The sequence below is a fragment of the Chanodichthys erythropterus genome, chromosome 19 (assembly GCF_024489055.1).
Source record: "Chanodichthys erythropterus isolate Z2021 chromosome 19, ASM2448905v1, whole genome shotgun sequence".
Classification (NCBI taxonomy): Eukaryota; Metazoa; Chordata; class Actinopteri; order Cypriniformes; family Xenocyprididae; genus Chanodichthys; species Chanodichthys erythropterus.
In genome coordinates this window covers 31481493-31493691 of record NC_090239.1, presented here as the reverse complement: position 1 = coordinate 31493691, position 12199 = coordinate 31481493, and the positions used below count along the sequence as shown (strand labels likewise).

General features: G+C 36.3%; 1 protein-coding gene across 2 annotated transcripts in view; it reads right to left on the bottom strand.

The window, feature by feature from the left end:
- Positions 1–12199, bottom strand: part of raraa (retinoic acid receptor, alpha a) — a 209159-nt gene that overhangs the window by 128338 nt on the left and 68622 nt on the right. Inside the window, exon 2 of one of the 2 annotated variants that reach the window (XM_067369038.1) lies at positions 2548–2604. The exons of the other annotated variant lie outside the window; for it this stretch is intronic. The gene's annotated coding sequence lies outside the window, so the exon portion shown is untranslated. The remainder of the gene's footprint in view (positions 1–2547; positions 2605–12199) is intronic. 2 annotated transcript variants of the gene reach the window in all.

Here is a 12199-nt window from a genome sequence, read left to right as displayed (position 1 = left end):
AGTTTGCCTGATTGGACAATTAACAGATGTTTCCCTATAGGTCTACTGCACATTTTGCCATATGTATTACAGTAGGTCATTTGGGAATTGTATGCATACAGGAGAGCTACAAAACAGTATACATACTGTAGAAATATTATGAGTATAGTAGTAAGATATTCTGTTACAGCACAGCAGAGGTACATATGAGTTTTCACTAAGGGCTCGTCTGCATGGCTCAATGCTTACAGTAGGTTTAAAACTTTCCATAATAAAAATGAGTGCTATAAAACTACATGTGTGACCAGGGCTGTGCTAAGGATTTGGCTTAGAGTGTTTGTAAAATATCAAAAGAGTTGTGTTAACATGAGTGTACACCATCCCTATCACATATCTTTAATCTCTAAAGATATGTGATGGGGATGGAGTACAATCATGTTAAATTCATCCTAAATTCAGTGACAAGGGCAAAAAGTTAGGAAGCTAGAGTTTTTAAAAGCTAAACCTTGTGGGGGAAAAAAGTGAGTTTAATTGTATTGAATGTGCCCATGAAGTGTACTTCAAATCTGGTATACAAAAAAAAAAAAAAAAAAACTATACTTGGAACTATACTTGTACATACATACATACGTACATATATACGTTTTAGCCTACTGACAAAAAAAAAAAAAAAAAAAATGCGGTAAAAATGGCCTCCATAGCCAACAATGACATTTCCTCTCTCAAGATCCAATAATGTAATATATTAATTTTTGGTGCACCAAAAATATTCTCGTCGCTTTATAACATTAATATTGAACCACTGTACTCACATGAACTGATTTAAATATGTTTTTAGTACATTAATGGATCTTGAGAGAGGAAATGTCATTGCTGGTTATGAAGGCCTCAATGAGCCATCGGATTTCAATAAAAATATCTTAATTTGTGTTCCGAAGATTAACGAAGGTCTTACGGGTGTGGAACGGCATGAGGGTGAGTAATAAATGACATAATTTTCATTTTTGGGTGAACTAACCCTTTAAGTGGGTCAAAAAGGCACTCTTATATTCAGCTAATTGTATTAAATTTAAATGATAACACATTAAGTAAGTGTCCAAAGATATTACATTCAGTTAGCACTTAAGTATATTCTTTTAAAGTATAATATTTCAGTAATAAGTACACTTTTTAAAAGCATTCTAAAGTGTACTTCTTTCACAATGGAAGTCATTTTACTTCTGTATTTTCCGAGTTCAATATGATATTCATCAAGAAGTTTATTGTATTCAACAAGGAATGTTTTGTGTAAAAATAATAATAATAATAAAAAAAAAATGCAACCTACTTTTGAAACAGGACATCCAGTTGGAAAAAATGAAAACTTAATTTTATCCTTTGGGAATTAACTGGTTTGTGAATAGTGGGTGTTAGGAAAGAAACACAAGCTAATCTCTAAAACACAAGCATTGTCATGAGGAGGAAGAAACTGTGATGACAGTACACTTCATAAATCTGGCTGTACAAAAGCCCATATGAAGTCTGATGCTTAGGGGATGCGTATCTTTGTCACAGGCTAGAGACAGAACCGCAGCACTCTTGCCAACTGTGATGTTTTTTTCTTCAGGACAATGAAAATGACTCGAAACATACAACAATAGCAACTCTAAAAACCAAAAAGCTTGTCCTGGAGTGGCCTACACATCACTCCAACTGAGTATTACAATGTTAAGGTATCACTTCTTTAATTGCTGCCAAAGGTGTTAACTCTGGTGGGTGAATAATGTTTTATTCTAGATTTTGTAGTGGTGCTTTCTGAAGCAAGCATGACTACTATTGGGGATTTGAACAAATGTAAATGTACTATACTGAAACAAGTTTGACAAGTATTGTACTGCACTAGTTGGATGAAATAATAGAGCACTGCAGGGATGACATGATTTTATAGGCCAATTACTATTACGGAAGTTAGCATTACCCTGGTTCCCATCAACAAAAAGCCAATAGTATTTTCAATTGGCTTTTGGATTATTGCAGAAAATAAGCTCTGCGACCAACAAAAGTTTATGATTTAAACATAGGCTATAAATGGTTGCATGACTTCAACGTCACCACCAAGCTTCCAACAACTCTTTGAGTCTTTATTTAATAACATTTTCCCTGAAAGTTTAAGTTATAATAGTTTGCAAGAGCGTGATTATAAACACAATGAGGCTGTGAAAGTGTACTAGTGAGTAGATGAGTTTTCCTGTTTGGCGTGATAATATTTAATGTCCCTGACAACTTCTGTAATCCTATTTAGCAATTTGTTAGCAACTGCCTTTTTCAAGACACATAAAAGCTGAATAAAATGAGTGGGGTATTACTGAAGTGTTTATGTTGTAGCATAAAATGTGAAAATATCTTGAGCTTGTGTTAAATTGAGAATTTCATTTCAGGCATCTAACCAAAATATATTGAATTTGGATAGAACCGCAGGATCACAAATGTTAACTCTTTTCAAGGTTTTAGAAGCAGCACATTACATGTAGGCCTACAAGTATAATGTTAAATAGTATTTTCTGCATGTGAGTAAGATTGTATTCATACCGGGTTCATTGTGTTTGTCTTGTAATGAGTCAGTCCTTACAGATCACATGTTTGTTACTAGGGAAGAAAAGGAGAAAGCATTAGTTTCCCTTTGGAAAGAAATACAAAAAGTTATATATTTTTATTTTTATAATCTCATGTGAATCCTCGATTTTCAAAACATACCTCAACAATGTTTCAAACTGTGCACAGATTTGTCAAGATACCAATGTTTGCAATCAAAACTCAGAAATCTCAATATAAGCTCAAATACTTCACATCAAATAATTCCAGTTCCCAAGCCTTTTCCAAAATGTATGTAATGTTCATAAAAAAATAGAAAAAAAAAAACACAGAATTGTTGACATTTTTGCAGATTTATTAAAAAAGAAAACTGAAATATCACATGGTCCTAAGTATTCAGACCCTTTGCTGTGACACTCATTTATTTAACTCAGGTGCTGTCCATTTCTTCTGATCATCCTTGAGATGGTTCTACACCTTCATTTGAGTCCAGCTGTGTTTGATTATACTGATTGGACTTGATTAGGAAAGCCACACACCTGTCTATATAAGACCTTACAGCTCACAGTGCATGTCAGAGCAAATGAGAATCATGAGGTCAAAGGAACTGCCTGAAGAGCTCAGAGACAGAATTGTGGCAAGGCACAGATCTGGCCAAGGTTACAAAAAAAATTCTGCTGCACTTAAGGTTCCTAAGAGCACAGTGGCCTCCGTAATCCTTAAATGGAAGACCTTTGGGATGACCAGAACCCTTCCTAGAGCTGGCCGTCCGGCCAAACTGAGCTATCGGAGGAGAATAGCCTTGGTGAGAGAGGTAAAGAAGAACCCAAAGATCACTGTGGCTGAGCCCCAGAGATGCAGTCGGGAGATGGGAGAAAGTTGTAGAAAGTTGTAGAAAGTCAACCATCGCTGCAGCCCTCCACCAGTCGGGGCTTTCCGTCAAGGCCCGACGGAAGCCTCTCCTCAGTGCAAGACACATGAAAGCCCACCTGAGGGACTCCAAGATGGTGAGAAATAAGATTCTCTGGTCTGATGAGACCAAGATAGAACTTTTTTGCATTAATTCTAAGCAGTATGTGTGGAGAAAACCAGGCACTGCTCATCACCTGTCCAATACAGTCCCAACAGTGAAGCATGGTGGTGGCAGCATCATGCTGTGGGGGTGTTTTTCAGCTGCAGTTACAGGACGACTGGTTGCAATCGAGGGAAAGATGAAAGCGGCCAAGTACAGGGATATCCTGGATGAAAACCTTCTCCAGAGTGCTCAGGACTTCAGGCTAGGCTGAAGGTTTACCCTCCAACAAAACAATGACCCTAAGCACACAGCTAAAATGTGGCTTCACAACAACTCCGTGACTGTTCTTGAATGGTCCAGCCAGAGCCCTGACTTAAACCCAACTGAGCATCTCTGGAGAGACCTAAAAATGGCTGTCCACCAACGTTTACCATCCAACCTGACAGAACTGGAGAGGATCTGCAAGGAGGAATGGCAGAGGATCCCCAAGTCCAGGTGTGAAAAACTTGTTGCATCTTTCCCAAAAAGACTCATGGCTGTATTAGATCAAAAGGGTGCTTCTAATAAATACTGAGCAAAGGGTCTGAATACTTAATTACGGACCATGTGATATTTCAGTTTTTCTTTTTTAATAAATCTGCAAAAATGTCAACAATTCTGTGTTTTTCTGTCAATATGGGGTGCTGTGTGTACATTAATGAGGAAAAAAATGAACTTAAATGATTTTAGCAAATGGCTGCAATATAACAAAGTGTGAAAAATTTAAGGGGGTCTGAATACTTTCCGTACCCACTGTACTTCCGTTTTATTCAGTACAGAAATAATTTGATTAAAATAGATTGATTAAAACAGTTCAATCTAATTACTAACTAAAGTTATACCCAAATGTGTGTTTATGCTTATTAGCGTTAGCTTAGCAACATGCTAGTGCCAAACTCTACTGACGCAAAGACTATAGATATAGAAAGACGGTTCAACTGCAACGCACAATATGGCGGAAAATGTCCCGCCTTCTATGTAAAAGAGCCAATCACATGCGCAATGACTCGTCTAAACTGAAAAATAAGTTTTTTAACACTATTTGAGCATAAGAAACAACATTTATGGGACAGTTCATGTCAGATTTTGTTGATGATTTGAAATAGCTGCCCGGAGGTGTTGCAAATATGGCCGCCAAGTGAACGGACTTTCGTTGAAAGGGACTTTGACTGAAGTCACTTCTAAGTCAAGTCGACTATTTGTACTTACATGAGGTTTCTGCCTATGTGCACAGCATTTAAAATCAGTAAGATTTAATTTCAGTTAGCAAGCGTGCCTATGAAGACAGCAGACAGCAAGACAACTCACTAGATTTTGGGAGTTAAAATGTGTTTGCGGATGTATGAGAGAGAAATGTTTGGAGAAGAAGACAAAAGCAAGGCAGTTAGGAAAGGAAGAGGTAGGGGGAAAAGAGAGAGGAAGGGGGCTGGGGGAAAAGAAAAACAGGACAAGGTCCATTTTTCATCCCTCCTCCCTTGAAGCATTCATTCATCCATCCCCTCTAGTCTGACACAAGCTGAGAGACTAATGTCCATTGTGTCTGAGTGTGTGCGTGAGTCTAGCATGTTGCTTTGTCTGAGCTGATTTCTTCTCATACGCAAAGACAGACTCTGTTACAAAACCTAGTGAGCTGCCTCACTGCCTTCTGTGGCAGCATCCTAACTGAAATGGAATCTAATATGTTACTGATTTGAAAGGATTTATAGCTTCACACACAATACAGCTTAGCACAGAAGAGATATTTCAAAAAAGAGTTCAGTAGACATTTTGGTAACACATTACTTAAAGCCTTTATGTATACGGCATTATAAAGATATACATAATGTACGTTATAATGCATAATATCCTTTCATAAATAAATTAAAGTGCATTATAAAATTTGAAGATTCCTTGTTACATCTGAAATTGGTTGTTTGTCATGTGTTTTAACGCATTATACTTTCTTCATGAGACCATACAATGCATTATATATCAAGGCTTTAAGTAAAGTGTTTTTCATTAGCATGTTTATAAGCTATGTTACTCATAAAAATTCAAATTCAAAAATTTAGTTTTAACTTCATTGATCTACTTTAATCTTTAGGTATTGAAGGAAATATGTTTATTTATATGATTTTATCACTTGAAATTACAATTATTAAACATTTTACAATTAAATGAAAATGTATTATGGTTTACATTTGTATTAAATGCAATTAGTTGAACTTAAGAGTGTTTTTTGACCTGCTTAAGTGGGACTTCAGTACACATTTAAATGTAAATTCATAATTACTTATATTGTCTTTGAAATATGAGTACTTTTGAACTGACAAGCATTTATGGTAAACTTCTATATACTAAATATAATGTCATTTGTATTGAAAGTTGTCATGTCATGTATTTAGTTAATTTGGTAATTACACATTTGTAATGACAACGTAGCAATTTATGACATTTAAAATATATTAACTTTAAAGGTAATATCAATTAACATAGTAAAGTTCTGATTATAATAAAATTAAAAAAATTTAAGAAATTTAAAATGAGCATTTCTTTAAAGCATGGCAATAAAAAATATTAAAACAATTTAAAATGTAAAAACTTTAATTTGACATTATTACAAAGTGTATTCATAGTAAATATGTTAGGAAACAAAGTCATGAAAGTCTTTTTAAGTACACTTAAGCAACCTTTTATTTAATTATTATTATATTATCTGCAAGTACAGGTTTTTAAAAAATATAAGGTTACACCTTATTTTAAGATTTGAAGTACACTTCAAGTGTACATTCATCGGCAGCAATGCATTCTGGGATTGTATTCAAATCAGTCTCTCCAGAAGACGCATGCAATGCTGCTTTTGATTTTGGCTCATTTTAATCAGCTCTGATGTTCCATTGCGTAGAAACTAATTGCACACCTATTCAACAAGTTACAACATGATTCAAGCATACAAACATGATTTTGGTCCTCTTTGCATTGTATCTAATAACACATCTGGCTGTGGTAAATATCACTGCAACGAAACCTCTTGTAGCTTACTGGCTAAATAGACCTATTTAGTACTTGGCTAATTTGCTAAAACAAAATATGTTTGGCATTTCAATGGGAAAAGTAGAAACAGTACAAAAATTGCCCAATTAAATGATCTTCAGTCCTACAGGTATGTGTGAGAGACAGACAGAAGCGCATTTGTGAGATAAACAATGAGTGAATTGACTGTGTGCTGAAGCGTTATACAGCATTCAGCACAAGCCAAGTCCATCAAATCCACACACACACACACACACACACACACACACACACACACACACACACACACACACACACACACACACACACACACACACACATAGTAATGTAGGTCAGAATAATACATCAGCTCACAGTCAATTATACACTGTGTGTGTTTACTTGCTGCTGGTTTTATGTGTGGGTGGACAGCAGGAGTTGAACATGTGCTCAAACACGTGTGTGTGTGTGTGGGGATGGGGGGTTGTCCTGGTAAACCTACGTTATGGGGACAAAATGTATAAAATATATATAAAAATCCTTATGTGTGTGTGTCTGTGTGTGTCGATGCCAGTCAGTGAGAGCATGGGGTTTAGATTCAGTGAGCTGGCTGCACTGCTGGCATCTCTCCAAAGGGAAAGTCCTTTACAAACACACACATTTCTTTAGTTTACTGCCTGTTCTTTCTCTTCTCTGTCCTGACACTCCTCTGTCAGCGCAATGAATCCATCCATCACCACTGTGAACCGGTAGGAAGAAAGAATAACAAATAAGATCTCAATTGTTTCGTAAGGAGATTTCTGCATTTCAGATATTTTTCCTGTAATGCACATGTGTTTCTCTAAGGACAGCCATTACACAATATTTGCGTATTCTGATGACATAGCATATTTTTTTTTTTTTTTTTTTTTTGGCAAGCAAAAAATTCCATTAGTTTCATTTCAATACGGGGTCATTAGGTCTTATGTGCTTGTCTGAAGTGTTAGAATGGCAATCACAGTTGTTTGCAGAAGTTGAAAGTGAAAAAAAAAGTCCCAGATTACACTCATACACTCATTAACCAATTACACAATGTCACTGCATCATCACACTGTCCATTTTCCCTTCTCTGTGAGTGCTTTATTGCATTTATAAAATGGGTTACTACAAACTAAACATATTAAGGGCACACATTTTCATTAAAATAGTTGTATTATGTGCACTATTATTATGTTTCCTCTGTATTCATCAACCAGCACTTATAAACTACACACTTTTTACTGTAATTTATCTAATCTTATTGTATCGTTTGGTCGTTCGTATTGATTTTATTAGTTAATATGATTCACTCACACAGCTGTTGGGACACTGCACTCAGATTTTGCCATTTATGCAAAACCTCATCTCTGCTAGCCAAATAGATAAAATTTCCTTTGTGACAAATAAGCAGAATTTGCAACAACAATGTAGAATCCAAACATTTACATTTGAAAGGCAGGCAACACAGCACTGGTCTGAAACAGTCACACTGGCCTCAGGCCAGGAGACCATCCTTACTGTCAAACCAAGAATTTTGATGAAAGATTTTGAAAGCCAACATATTTTGATTAATGTTCACTGATAAATGATTTACAATGAGACCAAAAACCATGTAATTAAGTAAAAATGTCTATTTTGATTACGTTGATGTGCAAAAATGATTGTGCTGATTATTATCAGAGATCCTCATCTGGTTCTGTTTCATGCAACAATTTCATCTCATCTGGACTCTCAGAATTCCTCTTTTACCTTTTTTTGCCCACTGTTTTACATCTCATGCCTTCTCTCTCTCTCTCTCTCTCTCTCTCTCTCTCTGTGTGTGTTAATGCAGGGCTTCGCTTCGGAAGACATTACCGATTCGGCCGTATATGAGCTCTGTAAAAAAGCTTTCCATTAGTCTGATACTGTACACAGCCATCAATTCACTCTAAATCTAATCACAAACACACATGCACACATGTTTGCACACACACACACACACACACACACACACAAAGGTTTGTTTTGCTATCAAAGTGAGGACATTCCATAGGCGTAATGGTTTTTATACTATACAAACTGTACATTCTATCCTCCTACACTACCCCTACCCCTAAACCTACCCATCACAGAAAACATTCTGCATTTTTACATTTTTAATAAAACATTGTTTAGTATGTTTTTAAAGCTATTTAAAATATGAGGACTCATGAAATGTCCCCGTGAATGTAATACCCATGTCATTATACAAATTTGTGTCACCATAAATCACAAAAATGCTCGAACACACATGCATACACACACACGCACAAAAAACATAGCCACACAACTACTATACAAACATATATCAAACTCCACAATGAGATAAATACATAAGAAGCTCTGAACAGAGAGAGAGGGAGGAATAGAAATAACATCCTGTCTATAGGAAGCCTTCATCTAGAGTGTGTTTCCCGTACAACAACATAACAGGCTGCTTAACTACCATAGTATGATGCATTGTTGAAGAAATTAACTAGCTAGTCATGACTCAAGACAAGAATCTATGCTTCTAACCACAAGTTGAGAGCCGTAGATCCAACCATGCAACACTGCAATGCTGTTTGTGAATGTTTCTATGGTTTTGGGAAACACTGACTCGTTGAACTATATGCTAATAACTTGCGACCACAGTTGGCTAACGATGCTTTTTGGAAACGCACAGTTTTTGATCAGTTTTTGAAGGCATTATACATTGTAAACCCTAACGCTCAAAATAATTAATTGGTTTGAGTAGGATAAACTTAAATTAAACAAATTAGTTCAGTCAAATTAAGTATCTAACACTTTCTTCTCCTTTCAAGTTCATAGAATATCTTGCAATATTTTATATTGCTGTACTCATTCAGCAAGTGCTATAGTTAACAAGTTAGCAAATGAGCAAGTTAGCTTATTCTGAATTAGCTTGTTATAGCTAGCTAATTTTACACTAATAAAAATGTTTACATTGAGGTTACATGATAATTTTGAGTTAAATGTATGTGTACTCAAACATTTCAAGTTCAGAACAATTAAACTATGAGTACAAAATAAAAATCTGCCAGTTCTGCTTACTTAAATTTTGAATTTCTTAAAGCTGCTGTTTGTGATTTTTGGCCCTCTACCGGTTAAAGGTACAATATGTAAAATTTTTGCAGTAAAATATCCAAAAACCACTAGGCTAGTGTTATATATTTTGTCCAGCTGATTACAAACAATATCTCTAATGTTTTCAACTACTTTTAAATCATGAGAAAATTCCCATTCTAAACCATAGACAGTGAAAGAAATGGACACAGCGACCCCATTGGAACTCAATTGAGTCAAGTGAAGCCCATTTTTAGCGATTTTTAGTACTTCCGTTTCTGACGCGCAGACTCACACTAAGCTTGATGACGTCCGCAACCTGTCTGACAGATGTAAATCTTCTAGTAGCTGTGCGTGAAAACTGCCATCGTTAATCTTGCAGAGACGGCGAGCTTGAGCGGGGAGTTCTTTGGCGTGTAGTAAATATTCTGATAAATTATTTTGTATGGTATTTTAAAATGTAACGCCAGTACGCCATATTAAGATAGTCTCCCCGATTGCCTGCGAGCTTCTCCTCCTGTCTGTACGGTAATTTCTCTACTGTGCGACAGAGAGTCAAGTGGTTATGACGCAATCGTTAGCTTATTTTTACAAGAACTGTTTCTACGGGGCCACAATGTAACATAGAAGGTAATGGAGCCCTTTATACATTGTCGTGTATCTTTGGAAATAAATAATGGACAAATGGAGTCTTTAAACGCCTCAGATGTAAAGTTATTCACTGACAAAATGACGCCAAAAAGAATGGGAGTCAATGGGGATGCTAACGCAAGTGAAGTTCTGCTACAAGATGGCAGCACGCGGCCGACTTCAACTTCCGGTCGACTTCCTTGGGCACTGTTCTAAACAGTGACATGGGGCAGTGCAGTCGCCTGTCAATGACGTCAGTTACCTTTGTTACCGCCTTAACTGACGTAGAATGGTGGATTGTGTTACTTATTTATGGAACATAATTAGTGTTTACCATCTGCCGCTGGTTCTGTCGACAAGGACAGCTCCCGTAAACTCATGACCGGAAAAGCTGAAGCGGCGCCGGCGACTGTGTCATAATAAAAGTCCCGCTGCTCGTGAGGCGTGTGTTGATCAATCGCTCCTCGTTCAGCTCCCGCAACACTCGGTCCTGCTCTGCTTCATACTACAGTAACGTTTATAATCGCATCCACGAACATGAGTTCTTCCAGACTCCAATCCCTATTCCTTTGCACCGTCCGTTGAGATGGAGACCACATGTCCCAAGTTTCCGCTCTAAAACTTGGCGTCATCAAACTACGCCTTTGTTTTAAATAGGCTTCTAGCGACCTCTAGCGGAAAAAATATCACAAATTGTACCTTTAATAAACAGAACTGCACACGTCTTGCGGAGGAACATTTTCCGGAGCTACTTTTCTCCATGTATGTCTATGGCGAGTCACGCAGTTACTGTGATACTCTGCGTCATTAGGTCTCTCCGGTCTGAAATAGTCCGAATATAAACACTTATTATAAGTGTACCATAATGATTCAGGATAAGACAAAAACATGGTTTGGAAAATGGATTCATGTTGTGTATTCTCATTATATAACTTTTGTAAATCTTTAGTGTGTATATGAATTAATTGTTGTCAGTGATATCCCACAATATGTGTGTAGTTAGTTAGAAGATTAAAAATTCAAAGAACTAATTCTTAAAAGTCATTTTTCACATTTTTTAAATGTACAATTCTAAATGAATAAACATTGTGCGACATGGAAAGACATGCCTCTACAAAAATGTACTTATACATACAATTTCCTGCAGTTTCCAGCTGAAATGAACACTGTTAATAAATTGTATTTCTTTTCACACAAATTATGATTACAGGGGCAGATTATTGATTAATAAAGACTTATTTTTACATGGTTCCTTGCACAATATGTTATGGTCTAAAACCACTTACATGATTTGTAAACTAATAAATTTTGATTTGGCTTTTCTGACATAAAGTTGCTCTGTAGTTAACCTGGTACAGCATTGCACTTGCAATAACAGCTCAAAAAAGAGCTCAAAAAAGCTAAGATTTTTACCTCATGGCTCCTTTTGTTAACATTATTAGTTAGGTTTAGTGTGGGGTTTAGGGTAGGTGGTATGTTAATTTTAAATGCTATAGAACATCAACCTTTAAGCGGCACTCAATGGACATTTAATTTCTGAACTGCTGTGATATGTACAACAACCAACGTATAAAACATTGCCAGATTCACGTTCATCTGGTTTGAATAAAACTGAATATGTTTTTTGCACTACTCACTGAACATTTCACTTCAAAAGTTTTGCAAATCGTAATACAATTTTGCCACAAGCACATATTTCCAATGAGCCTCAGATGGCATTTTTGCTAATAAAGATTTGCGTATGTCTAAAGCCCACTTGGATTTTTGTAGATCATTATATGTGACATTATGGTGCCTTCACTATGGTGCTGGTCTGAAAGCTGTTTCCTCAGGAGGTGCATTATACAAAAACTCTGTCTATGAAGTCATTGA